A 16,488-nucleotide genomic window follows, 5' to 3' on the forward strand; every position below is an offset into this window, starting at 1 on the left:
ATAAAATTAAAGGGATCGTTGTGTGTGAAAATCCAAGATCAGCAGTTTCTGAGATACTCAAACCACCCTGTCTGGCACCACCAATCAATCCACAATCAAAGTCGCTTAGATCATATTTTTTCATCATTCTGATATGCCGTCTGAACAACAACTGAACCTGTTTACAATAACTGCATGCTTTTATGTATTGAGTTGCCACCACATGATTGGCTGATTAGATATTTGCATTAATGAGCAGATGTACCTAATAAAGTGGCCACTGAGTGTATATTTAACTGCGCGTTGGTGTAAGGCTTCACCCGAAACTGCAAAATCTCCAACAATGGGGCCATACCACTAGATAACCAGTTTGGAACTTGGTGCCACACCATTTATTATTTTTACTGGGAAAAAGATGGAAATTAATTGCATATTATTTAAAGCTACAATCATACAATACAACTTCCTTTTCCCACTGTGCAAACAAAGATGAATCAAAGTGGTATATATTAATACAGTTGCAACATAAAATAGTGACCAATGTTTGCACAAGTCCATAAACTCTACTGTCAGAATGCACTAACATACACCAATAAACTACACATTATTTGGTTTATTATTGAACTGTATGCTCCTTTTTTGGTTGTAAGTCACTGTTTTTTTCATGATCCAATCAATTCCTTTTACTATAATTCCATTTTAGGGCAAAAACACACAAGACTCTGCTTTGTGGCTTAGCTAAGGATTCCAGAGCAAATTTCTGTCAGTGTTATTGAACATAGACACCTGTTAGTTCTTTATTGTTTACTTTGTGGAAAAAATGCTATAAATTTCTGTTTTCTGTATTTTGCTCTTCAAACTGCTCAAGAAACTTTACAAAAGCAAACTCTCTGTGGAAAATAGTAATAGCTCCCAGATTGAGCACAGAAGAATGTAAGGAAGAGAGTTATTTAATTGGCTCTTGTTCTGTATTTGCAGAAATCAGGAAATCTCAAATATCTTATCCTGTTTTACACAGATTGCTTTATTTTGGACAGTTTTCTGGCACATGTCGAACTGTATAAACATTAGCCGGAAATGGTCTTTTCCACTTAAAATAAAAAAAAGACGGGCTGAATAAAATCCTATTGTCTTCACATCTGCCGAATGCTGCAGCAGCATTTATTTGAAAGGGTTGTACATTTATTTTACTTTTGAGCTAGTGCCCTGTCACATTAATTTCGCAACAGATCTCATACAAAGAAAGGCATTTTGCTTTCTGAAAATAATAAATAAATGTTTCTTTTTGTGAAAATTCAAGAAAATACACATGCACAGAATTTCAGTGAGTGTATTTATATTTTTACATCTAGGTGCAAAAAAAAACTGATGAATATAAAGCTATTTACTTCAATTGGAAGTAGCATGGATTTGATAGAAACCTCTCCCCCTCAAATTTTTCCACCTTTTTACGTACAAAACAGGCAGCATTCCAAACAGAAACAACTGACATTTGTAACTGCACTTCTGAAACCTTTCATTGTATTCTTCTTTGCTCCGCATGGAACCTTATACTGTACTATTTTTCCTTAATATATATAATTTCAACCCTTTGCTTTCCCAGAGATGGGTGGAAAGTTCAGGCCAGAAATTCAGTGGCTAAAATACATCCAAGTATTGAAAAACATTAAACCGCAGTCAAATAGTATTAAAGAAATGCATATCTTTCCCTTTGCTTCCTAAATCATTGCTTTAAAGCCCTCATTGAGATCATTGGAATCTTGGATTTGGCATCCCAGTACGGGATCCAGTGGAGGCTTTGCCGAGTGATGCAGAGAGTTGTGGACACAGCTCAGCATTTCACAGAAAACAGCCTCCCTTCCAGGGACTCAGCCTATACTTCTCACTGTCCCAGTAAAGCAGCCAGAATAATTAAAGACCCCACCCAACTACATACATTCTAACTTCTCCCTTTGCTGATTGAGCAGAAGATACAAAGTCTAAAAGCACATGCTACCAGGCTCAAGCACTGCTTTTACCTCACTGTTATAAGACTACTACCATAAAGTACAGGAGCAGAATTAGGCCATGTGACCCATCGAGTCTGCTCTGCCATTCCATCGTGGCTGATCCAATTCCCTCTCAGCCCCAAACTCCTGCCCTCTCCCCATATCCCTTCATGCCCTGATTAATCAAGAATCTATTAATCTTAAATGGTTGGCTATTGTGATAAGATGGACTCTTCACCTCACCATCTATCTTATTATGATTTTGCACTTTATTTTTTACCTGCATTGCATTTTCTTTGTAGCTTGTACACATTATTCTGCATTGTTATTGTTCAATAGGCTTCAATAAGTGCATTTAAAGTCAGAGAAAAGTATACAATATACGTCCTGAAATTGTTTTTCTTTGCAGATATCCATGAAAACAGGGGAGTGCCCCAAAGAATGAATGACAGTTAAAACATTAGAATCCCAAAGCCCCCCCCCACCCTAACTCTCCCTCCTACGCAAAGCAGCAAGGTAGTGATATGCCCTCCCCACCCCCACCAGCAAAAAAGCATCAGCACCCTCCACTGAGCACTCAAGTGTGCATCAATAAAGACACAGACTTGCAGTACCCTAAAGACGACTGGTTCACCCAATAATTCAACATACCACAGGCTCCCTCTCTCCCTAATAAGGGAAAAAGAGATGTCCCCATTTCACAGCAAAAGGGGAGACATGACAAACAACTCGCCGATTTATGATGTAAAAAGTCTATTGTGTCGCTTTTCCCGAGCTCTGCATCCGGTCAGTTGGCACCAAAAAGGCGCAGCTCTCCAGGCACACAACCCCCGGCAGCTCACCCGCTGCTCCCAATGTTCCATGCTCTCCCGCAGCGCTTCAGTCAGGGGCACCGGCCTAGAATCAGCATATCCCCAGAGCCACGAGTCCCGGAACCTCGAAGGTGCGCTCGTCTTCCAGGCTGCATCCCTGGGGTATTGTTTTACCTTGTTCTACCACATGGACTCTGTATTGATTTAATTAGTATGAATCAGAATCAGAAACAGGTTTATTCCCAATACTAATCATGTCAATGAAGCAACTTGTTAAGTACAACTTTCTGCTTTTGCCAAAAAGTTCCAGATTTCTATGTAAAAAGCACATATTTACTTTTTGTGTTTTACGGACTAATGCTCAATAGCCCTACTGTCAGTGGTAAGCTATTCTGGCCCAATACTCCAGCTTTTTGCAGTTCACTGCTTTAGACATTGTCAGAGAAATACTAGACAGGACAAGTTTCTTGATAGAGTATAACTTAATTGTCAGTGTCTGTGGAGAATTTGAATGGAAATGGCCTTGAATACCATGTGCAAAATATAGAGACCATTCCCACTCCAATGTGATTGAACAAAATTACATTTTATAATGACACATATTTATAAATATCATTCTCTGGATGTCACGTCGTGTTACAGATGAAAAACAACCGTGTGATAGTGGCACTTCTAAGCTGCACTTGCAGCCTCCAGTCTAAAGCTGACAACCATATTTCAATCTGCAAAATTCCTTAACAAAAAAATCAGTTAAACTCTGAATGACCTGAGGCTTTGTTTACTCAACAACAATTGGATTTTGTTTCCATAAATGGGCCTAGCTTCACCTTAGCCGGATAGGATTTGGTACAGGAAACAGTATAGTATACATATCCTTATAAAATCAATTCATCTCTTCATAAGCAATGCCAAGAAAGATTCACTGAGATATATAAACCATACATACAGCATGTGCTTCTTGTCCGTTGCACCCCATTTCCTGTCAGGAAAAATAGAGAGGGAATTAAGAGGAGATTTACATTCAAGCATTCAAATTAGAAGCAGGAATAGTCACCGGACTCCTCAAGCCAGTGTCACTGTTTAATAAAAAGATTAAGATTAATCTGTTTATAAAGTGATCTTATATTCCCATTGATAAGTTCTTACCCCCTTGTTTATTAATTCTCTATCTACAATATTTTCAAAGACACTGCTTCCTTTTTAAGTCAGAGAGTTCCAAAGTCTTAAGGTCCTCTGAGAAAAAGAGTATTTTCTCATTCTGTCTCAAATGGGTGATAGCTTGTTTTTAAATAGCAGCCACTAGTTCTAGATTTTCCTCATGAGTGGAAGCATTTTTTCCTCATACACACTGTCAAAACTCTTCAGGACCTCTTACTCTTTCAGCAGATGCATCTTTCCTCAAAAGACAACCTGCACATTCCAGGTATTAGCCTTGTCACCTCTCTGTGAACATCTTCTAAAACATCCTTCCTTAAATAAGCAGGCCAATAAAGAACACAGCTTCAGACGTGTCTCAAACAATCTGCCATAATAACTGAAGCATAGCCTCCTTACTTTTGCATTCATTTTGTTGGATCCAACTGCTTAATTGTTATTTTCTTTGCAGTTGAACAATTAATTGTCTGCTTGCATGCATAAGTAGTACATATATACATGTAACAGTTCAGTACCTTTCCTACTGGCCACCATATGCATATGAAGCTGTTCAGGGTGTCCCCTAGTTATATAGTTCTGGAAAGCTCTAGAAGCTTCTCTTGGAATTTATCCACCCTAATTTGCCTCAGGACAGCAAACACCTCCTCCTCTGTAATCAGTATAGGGCCCATGACCTTACTGCTACTTTCCTTAGGATCTATAGGGTCTGTGTCTGCTCCCGACTATATGCAGTTACAAAAAAAATCATTTAAGTTCTCCCTATCTTTTTCTGCTCAACACATTGATTACCACTCTGATCTTCCAAAGATCTAACTTCCAAAGGTTCAAAGGTACATTTAATATCAGAGAAATATATACAATATACATCCTGAAATGCTTTTTCTTCGTAACCATCCACAAAAGCAGAGGAGTGCCCCAAAGAATGAATGAGAATTAAATGTTAGAACCTTAAAGTCCCGTCCCCCCCAGCTTCCCTCCCTCCCATGCGTAAGCAGCAGCGAACAACAATCCCCCTTTCCCCCACCGACAAAATTAAAGCTTACCCGCTACCAGCACTCGAGCATAAGCAAAGCAATAGCAAAGACACAGACTTGCAGTTGCCCCGGAGACTACATTGTTCACCTGATAATTCGACATGCTGCAGGTTCTCTCTCTCCTAATAAGGGAGAAAGAGGTGACTCCATTCCATTTTCCAACGAGCAGGAGCGATAACAGGCAACTCGCTGGCTTAAGATGTTAAGAGTCTGTTACGTCGCTTTTTCCGAGCTCTGTGCCTGGAGATTGCAAGGATCCCACATCCCCAGATGCACAGCAGATGTTCCAACTCCCCAACGACACATGGCTCTCCTGTGGCGACACCGACCCTTGATTCGCCCATCTCCAGTTACTCGAGATCCTAGGCTTCTGAAGCCGTGCCAAAATCTTAGGCCGAGTCTTTGGCATGCCGAATAACGGTCGATTGTGGAGCCCCAAGAGCGGGTCCCATTCCCACAAAGAACCATAGTCAGTGTGTAACTCCAGGTCAGGGTCTTCAAATGAACCCTGAAAGGGAAAAATAGAGATATTAAAATGGAAATAGGACTGCTTTTGAAGATGCAAGCAAAGGATTCGCCATTGGCCGCCATAACTACTTAGCTCCGCCTTTCCTTGTTTCTTGTCTCTTGTTATCCTTTTGCTCTTAACATTTTTGTAGAAGCCCTTAGGATTCTCTTTCACCTTGTCTGCTAGAGCAAACACATGCCTTCTTTTGGCCCTCCTAGTTTCCTTTCAAGGGACTCCCTTGCATTTCTTATACTCAAGTACCTCATTTGTTCATACATAGTATATCCACTATCCACTCTGTCATTTTCATGGTTTCCAAAACCTGTTATCCTTGCCTTTTACTTCGATTGGAACATTCAAATTCTGTAATCTCAAAATTTCACTTTTGAAGGCCTTCAACTTACTAAATGCCCCTTTGCCCAAAAACAACCTGTCCCAATCCACACATGTCAGATCCTTTCCAACAAAATTTGAAGTTCTCCAAATTTGAATCTCAACATGAGGACAGACCTATCCTTGAAACTATTGGATTTATGATCACCTACAGAAAATGTCACGCCCTGTCTAATTCCCAGATGTATGGATGGAGATCTCTGTAGTCAAGTGATCACACTCTCTCTCTCTTACTCTTGATGGTGAGGAAAGTTTACTAGCAATTCTTGAGTTGGAGAATCACAGAATTAAAAGAAAGCTGCAGACTGTAATATCGTAACAGTGACTGCCGGTCTCCCCTTTTTCTAAGAAAAATGGGTGATATCTCTCTGTCCCTTGTTGGTGTGAGGAAGAGCCTGTGGCATCTCAGGGAAACAGTAGTTTTTAATAACTGTACATCATGGTCTCTCTTTCGGTGCTTTGCTGTTGCTTGGTGGGTACTGGGCACTGACACATTAGCTGTAATATGTGGGGCAGAGGGAGGAAGTTCTAATGCTTTTCTGGTGTTCATTCTTTTGGTGTTCTTCCGTTATTCATGGATATCTGTGAAAATAAGTATTTCAGATTGTATACTGTATACATTCTTTGAAAATATTAGAACCCTTTGAACCATTACTACAGCTTACCTCTTCTCCTCATTTCCTTTCTGAGGCACAGAGCTGCCTTTTGCCCTTTCCCCCTTCTGATGGTCACCCCGTTACCTGGGTCCTGCACCTTGGGTGTAGCTGCGTCTCTATCTGCCCTGTTCATCAGCCCCTCAGCTCCCGGAATAATCCAAAGTTCCTCCAGTTCCAACTCCAGCTCCTTATGTTAGAAGCTGCAGCTGGATGCACTTCTTGCAGGTGTAGTCATCATGGTGGTCTCCTTGCATTCCCACATCCTGCAAGAGGAGTATTCCACTATCCTGCCTAGCATCCCCACTGCTCTAAATGTGCAATAAGGAAGAAAAAAAGAATAAATCATGAATCTACCTGCAGCCTACACCTCTCCTTGCCATAGCCTCGAAGAGCCAAAGCCACTACACTCCACTCTAACACTGGCCCACACACACAATGGTCGCACCTAAAGTGGCTGCTCCACTAAACCCTAACTTCTTATTGATCCTTGATGAGACCCTAACAATGTGCAATCCAATGACTCTTTGGGAACTGTGGCATGCAAGATGTGCAGACTGCCACACTCGCATCTTTTCAACTCACTCTCCCTCTATGCTATCCAATGTCTCCTCTCGGAATGTGGAGAATGGACCATGGGAGAAAGGAAAGGAGGAGGGGTACGAGGTGGAAGTGATAGCCTGGTGAGGAAAAGAGGGAAGAGGCCAGAGTGAGAAACTGAAGAAGTGGAAATGGGGAGGGAGAAACAATTTTTAGAAGTTGCAGAAATTGATATTCATGCCATCAGGTTGGAAGCTACATAGATGGAATATGAGGTGCGGTTCCTTCATCCTGAGAGCGAGTTCACGGCAGCAGAAGAGGGAGCCATGGACAAACATGTCGGATCAGGAATGGAGATAGAAAATAAAATGGAGGAAATCATCTGATCACCATGCCTTTAATTCTCAGCATGGCCACAGCTTAGAAAACACTTGGTACACTGAACTTATTTGAGCGAACAGTCATGTTGTACAACTCTAAGTGTAAAGATTCCAGATACTAATTATTAGCAAATTCCTTACAGGCAGAAACAGGAAAAAGTATAATAGGGTGTAAGGAAATGGGAATGAAATAAACAAATACTTTGCGATGGTCTTTGCCAAAGGAAAAATGAAAAAAAAATCCAGAAATAGTATGGAACTGAAGGTCGAATGAGGATAAGCATAGAAAAGTTACCGAAAGCATGCTTTTGGAGAAATCAATGTGACTAAAAGCTGACAAGTAATTTGCATTTGATGGGACGCATCCTGGGAGGCTTAAAAGAGCTTAGAATTTATTATTAGTGATGCTTTAACAAGGTCCTTTGGAAATCCCAATAGACTTAGCCAGAATATGTTAAAGCAGTATGAAATAACATGTCATTTGAGTTGCTAGACATCAACTAGTCCAATGCATTGATAGTTAATGCTTTGGTTTGAGCTAGTTCTACACTACATTGATGATGAAGATGAGGGAACAAGGAGTAACTGATCTAGTCTACTGATGATGTAAGCCTAGGTAAGACAGAAAGCAATGAAGACAATGCAAAAGTCATGCAAGTCCAGACATTTATCAGCATGGCAGAGGCAATTTGCTGTGCCAACAACCCACTGTCTGTTTTGGTTATAATCTGGTCACTTGGACATTCAGCAATTCCTGAGGTCCATAGCATGAGCCACTATTGATGTAGCCTAAGCCAGGATAACTCATTTCCCTTCCACTTTGTGCCTAAGAAGGACATATAAAAGAGTCTATGTCCTGGATATCACAGAGGTTGGGGGTGGGGAAAGGTGAAATGGTCATGGAAGAAGATCAGCCCCACGGTTCACTACACACAGTTGGTGATGGTGACGCAAGTTGTTGTTGACCAAGTAAGTGTGTGCGACCCGTGCATGTTGGGGTAACCGGTTAGATGCTTATAATTTTTGAGGTGGGGATGTTTGAATGTTAAGCAGGGTCAGGGGATTAGGTTGTGAGGCTGGAGTATTGGAAAAAGAGTGTAGACAACATCAGATTTTCTTGTACTTGTTGTTGTTTGTACGTACAAAAGAATTGCAATATTCTTCCACTTTAGAAAACCGTGGTGAATTAAAGTACATTAATACATTAATGTATACATAATTCATGCTTAAAATACAATATTAAAATTGTTCTATTAGATACAAATCATAGATTGTGAGCAGAAAAATTCACAAGTTCATTGAGTGAAACTTGTAATTGACCAGTGCTTCCAACTGGAAGATATTATACATGACTAATAAACACGAAGTACACTGCAGATGCTGTGCTCAAATCAAGACGTACAAAAAAGCTGGATGAACTCAGCAGGTCGGGCAGCATCCATTGAAAGGAGCAGTCACTCAGATTATACATGACTACTAGTCTGTAGGTCTGGATGAGAAACTTAATAAGACCAGAAACATAAATACTGTAGCTACAAGAACAAGTCAAAGGGTGATTATTTGGCAATTAATTGCTCTTCCTCTGACGCCCCAACATCTTCCAGTTATCATGGATCAAACAAGCTGCTCTCCATTTACCGGCAGCTCCAGCAGTGTTTAAGACATTCATCACTATCCCAAGGGAGGCATCTCATCACTATCCTAAATGTACACTCAGCTTCCACTTATAAACCACAGCTGCAGTGCGTGACCAATGCACTGTACCAGTCAGACTTTCTACAGAGTACTTGTCCACTCCGCTCTCTGCCACCCAGAAATAACGAGGACAACAAACAGACAGCAATGTTTCTCCCTTGCAAATGTCCCCACTCCCACTCTAACAAGTCATATATCCTGACATGTTCACTGACCTTGCATCTGAATCCTGCAACCCCTCGTTTAACAGCACTCTGAGAATACCTTCATCTCAAGACGATCAAGGGTTAAGAAGGAGGCTTACTACCACATGGTCTGTGTATCTGCTGTACATTCTGTACCAAGAATTGAAGCATTGAGTTTATATGGTGCACCACGATATTCATTGGAACAACTATTGCTTTCTCCACATGGATGATGTAATTCTCATGACATATTTTGTATATTGGAGACAGATGCTAATGTTTCCTTTAAAAATTAAAGTTCTTTATTGTGTGTGGTATTTGTTGCTCAATCCCTCATATAACTTCCTCTGCATTTTATGTGAACTTCAGTGACACAGTCCTGGCAATGGCTCACCTAATATCATGTTGATGCTGCTGCCATCCATTTTCTGAACTTTCCATGAACCTGTAGGCACTAACTTTTATTCCGTTTTCTTGTACTTTTTATTTAGATTTGTGATACATCCTGTGAGGCGCTGGGCCAGATCATCAATGATCCAACCTGGGGTTATCGGGTGTTCTGGATCTCTCAGCATCAGACATTTTCACCCAGGCGACCCGGCCAAGGTGGTTCAGACCCGGGCTTGCGTCCCAGCAGCATGGTCCACAGGTCACACCTCTTGATCCATAGCCATTTAGAAGCTCGCTCAGCAGTCTCTGTGATGGCCCTGATGGCTCTTTTCTTTGCAGCCCTCGTAAGGTTTACATGTCGTTGCTCTGTACCGTTGGGGCAAATCAACAGATTTCACATAATGGAAGCCGGCGATAATAAATCTGATACTGATTCCAGTGACACATGTTCGAGCTCAACTTCTAGTGACTACATGGGTTTCCCCACGATGCTCTGGCTTCCTCCCAAATGCCAAAGACATAGCAGCTTGGAAAGTTTGGAAAGTAAACTGCCCACTGTAAATTAACCCTGGTTTAACAAAATCATGTGCGGCTTGTGATGGATAGTAGGTTCCCAGGACATAAATGGAGAATAGAATTGATGAGATAACTGGGATAGACTCAGTAGGCTGAATGATCTGTTTCAATATATTAATGAATTAGGAATAATAAAAACTATCTTCATTCTTTGCAAACATTAGATATAGAACATAGAACATAGAACACAGAATATAGATCAGTTCAACGTCAGCCCCCAATGTTCTGTCAAACTAATTAAGTTTATGATGCTTAATTAAACTAATCCCTTCTTTCTGTATTGGTCCATATCCCTCCATTTTCTCCATATTCATGAACTTATCTAGGAATCATATCAGAACCTCTATCGTATCTGCCTCTACTACCACCCCTGCAGTGCATACCAGGCACTCACCATACTCTGTGTGAAAACATTGCCATATGCATCTACTTTGCATTTTCCCCATCTTAAAAGCACATCCTCTTGTATTAAACATTCTGACCCTGGAAAACAGATGACTTGGTCTACCCTATCAGTGCCTCTCATAATTTTATAAGCTTCTGTCAGGTCTCCCCACAGCCTTCACCACTCCAGAGAGAACATCCTAGTAGGAACTGTCTCTCCTTTTGGGACACGCTTTCTAATCCAGGCTTCTGCAACCTCCTCCCCACCCATCCAAAACACCTTCCTTTAATGGGGCAGCCAAAATTGAATGCAATGCCGCAGATACATCTGAATCCCAGTTTAATAAAGTTAAAACATAACTTGCTGACTATTGAGCTCATTACCTCGACTAATAAAAGTAGAACATGTCATTTACCTTATTTACCACTCTATCAACTTGTAAACCACATAAAAATAAATTAAATAATATAAGAGAGATGGAGTAGGGTTGTGCAGTTTTCTGAGACATGAACATACAACAGAAATGCTGAGTGAAGGCATATTTTGAGGATGATAAATAGAATTAATCTTTAAATCTTTAGATTAGAACAAATCATCACATGGGTTATTACTGACACGTTCCCAAAGTGCCATGGTTTTTACTCAATTTTCTTTGTGAAGTTTTGTAAGAAGTGTTTAAATGCATTTTTATGATTTCAGCACCTCAGATGTAAATTTCTACTCAGATTTGTACCCAGTGGATAAATAGGTAATATGAGGACTTTCTGAAAAATATTTGTTCAGGCTACTCTACTTAACAGCAAGCCGAAGGAGAGCAAGGTTCAATTCTGTAAGTTTGATCCTGCTGATATTTACTTCCCCACCCCTGTTCATTTAAAGGAGCTGACACCCTTCTTTTTAAAATAATCATGTTTCAGAGTAACTCTCCTTTAATAAACATTCTTCTCAGTTTTAAAGTTTTCAAAGTGCATTTCCTTGTACCTTTTGAGCACTTTTGCTCAAAATCTTCCTTATTTTTATCACTGACTACTCCCTACTAATTTTTATTTCCTATTTTTAAACCGGATCCCAAATGCGCACCAGCAAATACCTTGAAATCAGCAGTAATGCAACATGTCCATTTCCTTATAAAACACCCCACTCTCCAAGTTCTTTTGAACAGTACCTTGTATGCTTAAGATTGGATAGTTTTATATGAAGAAATACATTAATTTCTTCAGCTATTCTGCCAGCATTCCTTCCTTAACCAACAATACCAAATCTAGATTTAGTGTCAGTCCATTTCAGTGTTATTTGCAGCAACATGATTGGTGCAGAAAAGCTAACATTTCCGTCTCAACTATAGGACTTTGCCTCCACTATTTTAGCAGAGAGACATATGGATATCCATCTTTTAAAATATTACTGAATAAAATATGACTCTCTTTGTATGTATAATACATGTGATAAAATAATGAGAAAAGTGGCAAAGTTCCTTGAATGGGAAGTGGAATTCAATGTTCATATGTTATTAAGTCATGGATTAAATGACTAGGTCGGGCAGCATCCATGGAAACGAGCAGTCAATGTTTCGGGCTGAGACCCTTCGTCATGACTGAAGAGGGAGGGAGCAGGGGCCTTATAAAGAAGGCGGGGCGAGGGTGGGAAGGAGAAGGCTGGTAGGTGCCAGGTGTAAAACCAATAAGAGGAAAGATCAAGGGGTGGGGGAGGGGAAGCAGGGAGGGGATAGGCGGGAAAGGTGAAGAAGGAATGTAAGGGGAAAGCACTATGGGTAGTAGAAGGTGGAATCATGAGAGAGCTGGAAGGCAGCTGGAGGAGGAGGCAGAGTGAAACTGGGATGGGGGAAGGGGGAAGGGAAGGGGAGGGAGTTAAATCCTTTGATCTTTCCTCTTACTGGTTTTATACCTGACACCTACCAACCTTCTTCTTCCCACCCTCCCCCCACCTTCTTTATAGGGCCCCTGCCCCTTCCCTCTTCAGTCCTGACGAAGGGTCTTGGCCCGAAACGTTGACTGCTCGTTTCCATGGATGCTGCCCGACTTGCTGAGTTCCTCTAGCTTGTTGTATGTATCTGCAGCGTCTGCAGCGTACTTTGTGTGTCGATGGTGTCACCTGCCAAGAAATGCTTCAATCAATTTATGGAGTGTAGGCTCGTGTGACACAGCTAGTACATCCACTGCCTGGCAGCACTAGGGGCACGGGTTTCAGTCTTGACTTCAGATGATCTCTGCATGGAGGTCAAAATTGAAGTCAGATTTACTGTCATTTGCACAAGTGGGGTTCATACAAGTACATGTGTGAAAGAAGTCAATGAACTGCAGTTGATGTTCTTCCCTACATTCCCTTAGAGATAACATTTTATGCATTCCATATCCAATGACTTTCCAGATGGACAAGACTGGGAGCACAGCTCTTTAGCTATTGGAAGGAGGTGGTTGAGTAGGGCTTTGCAGATAATTTACCACATGAGAGATGATACAATACTCCTCTGTAAGTTATTACAGTCAGACAATCTCTTTTCCCGAAAATGACACAGTTTTAGTATACCTGAGTTCCTCGGCATGTGCCTTGGATAGTGGGAAGAAATCAGAGCTGCCAGAGGAAACCCGCGTGCACACGGGAAGGAACATACAAACTTACTTACAGAGGGTGCCGGAAATGAAATCCAAAATCTGATGCCCTGAGCTGTAATAACGTTATGCTAACCTCTCTGCTTCTATGGCAACGCTCTGCAAAGCCTTAAAACTTCAGTGGATGAAGCTTTGATTCCTGGGACATTATTGTTTCTCACTTGGCACAAGGTTGCTTTCACTTCTTATCAGTTAATGCCAGAATAAGAATGGGTCTGATATTTTGGAATGGAGTCAATGGCACTCATTTCAGTGAACTAACTCATGGTTGAAGAGTTCTTCAAAGTGTTGCTCTTTCTCTCTCTCCTTGATAAGTTCATCTTTATACTTGCCCTCACCCACCCACCCAACAAAGTGGGTCCTAGTGTTATGGGGTAAAGAATTTCTTAGTATATGGCTGGATTTTTTCTGATCTTTTGAGCAACCATCTGTTCCCTGTGTCCTAAATACTTCTATGTGCCTATACATTCAAGTACCTGTCAAGCTGTTAATTTTCTTAAGGAACGGTAGAGCTTCCAATACACAAGAGCTACATTTAAAGTTTATTTCATTACAGGAGTTTAGGTTCAGTTCTGCAAGTCACTCAGCTGCTAACCCATTACAGCCTTGGTTCAACATGAAGTGAGAGTAACTTCACTTGTCATCAGGGCAGCATCTGATTGAGTATATCTTCAGGGAGCCCTGGCCATATGGAATTCAATAGGAATCAGAAGGGAACCGTCCGCTGGTAGGAATCATACCTATCATAATGGAGGATGTTTGTGGTTGTTGGAGGTCAATTATCTCATCAACAGGATACCTCTTCAGGTGTTCAGATTAGGATTCAGATTTTATATACATCAAAACCTATAGTGAAATGTGTCATTTGTGTTAATAATCAACACAACCTAAATCTGTGCTTGGGCAGCCTGGAAGTGTCAACACATAATGCTTGACAGAACAACACAGAACACAAGCAACAAAACAACAACAGCAAAACAAGTCCCTTTCAAAATGCCCTCCCACCCACATACATGGACAGTACCTCCAACCCCAGGACTGGCCTCTGGTCCTCCAGTTTCCAGTCTCCAGTCTTTGGCCATCATACTTCAGCCATCGAACTTTGACCTCTAGAATTCTGATCAACCTTTGGGCTTTAGTCTTTGGTATCGTCCTCTGAACTATTTGATAAAGGACCTCGACCTTCAAACCTTGAACTCCAGGTTCACCAACACATTGGCCTTCGCATTTCCCGCTTGCACTGTTGTGACTGTGATCGAAGTCACCACAGAGACAATGAAGCTGGTGATATAGAAGTCTTTATTCGTCACAACAAGCAGCCATTCTTCCGGAGACACTCAAGGTAATGTCTCACAAATATAAAAGTACATCATGTTTTTATACCCCTCGAATCAAAGGTAATAGTATGTGATTCAATAATATTGCAATAGTTACATTGACATTGTTTACTTCAATACTTTGAGATGACAATGCTTCCTTTGAATTACATATCTACAATAACAGAAACCTCTGAATGTTCAAATAATTTTTGTGAGATTCTCCCCTGAACTTATTTCAAAGTTCAAAGTAAATTTAGTATCAAAGTACATATATGTCACCATATACAGCCCTGAGATTTGTTTTCTTGCGGGCATACTCAGTTAATCCAAGAACCATAATAGAATCAAAGGAAGACCGTATCCAACAGGGTGGACAAGCAGGCAACGTGCAAAAGACAGCAAACTGTTCAAGTACAAAAGAAAACAGAAATAATCGGTTTCAATAGGTTTCAATAGGTACATTTAATGTCAGAGAAATGTATACAATATACAGACTTAAATTGTTTTTCTTTGCAAACATCCATGAAAACAGAGGAGTGCCCCAAGGAATGAATGACAGTTAAATGTTAGAACCCTAAAGCCCCCACCCAACTCCCCCCCACATATAAGCAGCAGCAAAGCAACAACCCCCTCTCCCCACCAGCAAAAAAGTATTGCCCCCCCCCCCCACTAAGCACTCAGGCATGCAGCAAAGCATCAATAAAGACACAGACTTGCAGTACCCCAAAGACTACTCGTTCACCCGGTAATTCAACATACCACAGGCTCCCTCTCTCTCCCGAATAAGGGAAAAAGAGGAGTCCCTGTTTCACAGCGAGAGGAGAGACATAACAAAACAACTCACTGATTTATGGTGTTAAAGGTCTGTTGCATCGCATCTTCTGAGCTCTGTTCCCAAAGATATCGGGTCTCTGGGCACAGAGCTTTCAATCTTCCGTCTCGCAAGGCACACCAGTTTTCTGTGGTGGCGAGGACCTCGGGTCCGCCTGCCTCCAGAGCCACAAAGTCCCGGAACCCTGAAGGCACGCTGGTCCTCTAGGCCGCGTCCTTGGCATATGGAATAGTGGCCAGTCGTGAGACCCCAAGAGAGGGTCCCATTCCCACAAAGAACTGAAGTCAGCGTCTAACTCCAGGTCAGAGTCCTCAAAAGAACCTGATGGTTGTGTGATGTTATCCCCACTGTTGAGGGGTAATAACTGCCCCTGAACCTGGTGATGAAAGTCCTGAATCTCCTTAACCTTTTTGCTGAGGGTGGCAGTAAGAAGAGAGCATGACTTGGGAGGAGGAGGCCCCTGATGATAGATGCTGCTTCCATGCAATGGCACTTAATGTAGATGTGCTGAATGGTGGGATGGCTTTAACCATGATGGACTGACTATATCCACTACTTTCTGTAGAATGTTCCATTCAAGGGTTGTTTCCATACCAGACTGTGATACAACTGGGTAATATACTCTCCACCACACATCTATAGAAGTTTCTCAAAGTTCTAGATGCCATTCCAGTTGTTTGGTTGTCATCCAGTGGTTGTCTGGATTGATGCACGGCACTTAACACAACCCCATTGCTTTAATGGGGTTGATGCAGATGCAAGCTCTCAGTCTTTGGGACAGCCTGTATTTTTAACTTCAATTTGCTGTTTGCAATTTACAATAAAACCTGAAGCCTTGTTCTTGCTTGAATTAAGATCTGTTATACTCACATAGATACCTCCAGAATACTCCCTAGTAGCACGGCTATTGAATCCTGGGACCCATCAACCTGGGCCAGCCCAACAACACTGGATGTCCTTCCTCACATGTCCACATCACTGACCTTCAGCACAGAGCAGAGACCTAGTCCCTGGATGTCCTTCATCATCTGTCC

Source organism: Hemitrygon akajei, chromosome 2 (genome assembly GCF_048418815.1).
Source record: "Hemitrygon akajei chromosome 2, sHemAka1.3, whole genome shotgun sequence".
In the NCBI taxonomy this organism is placed as follows: Eukaryota; Metazoa; Chordata; class Chondrichthyes; order Myliobatiformes; family Dasyatidae; genus Hemitrygon; species Hemitrygon akajei.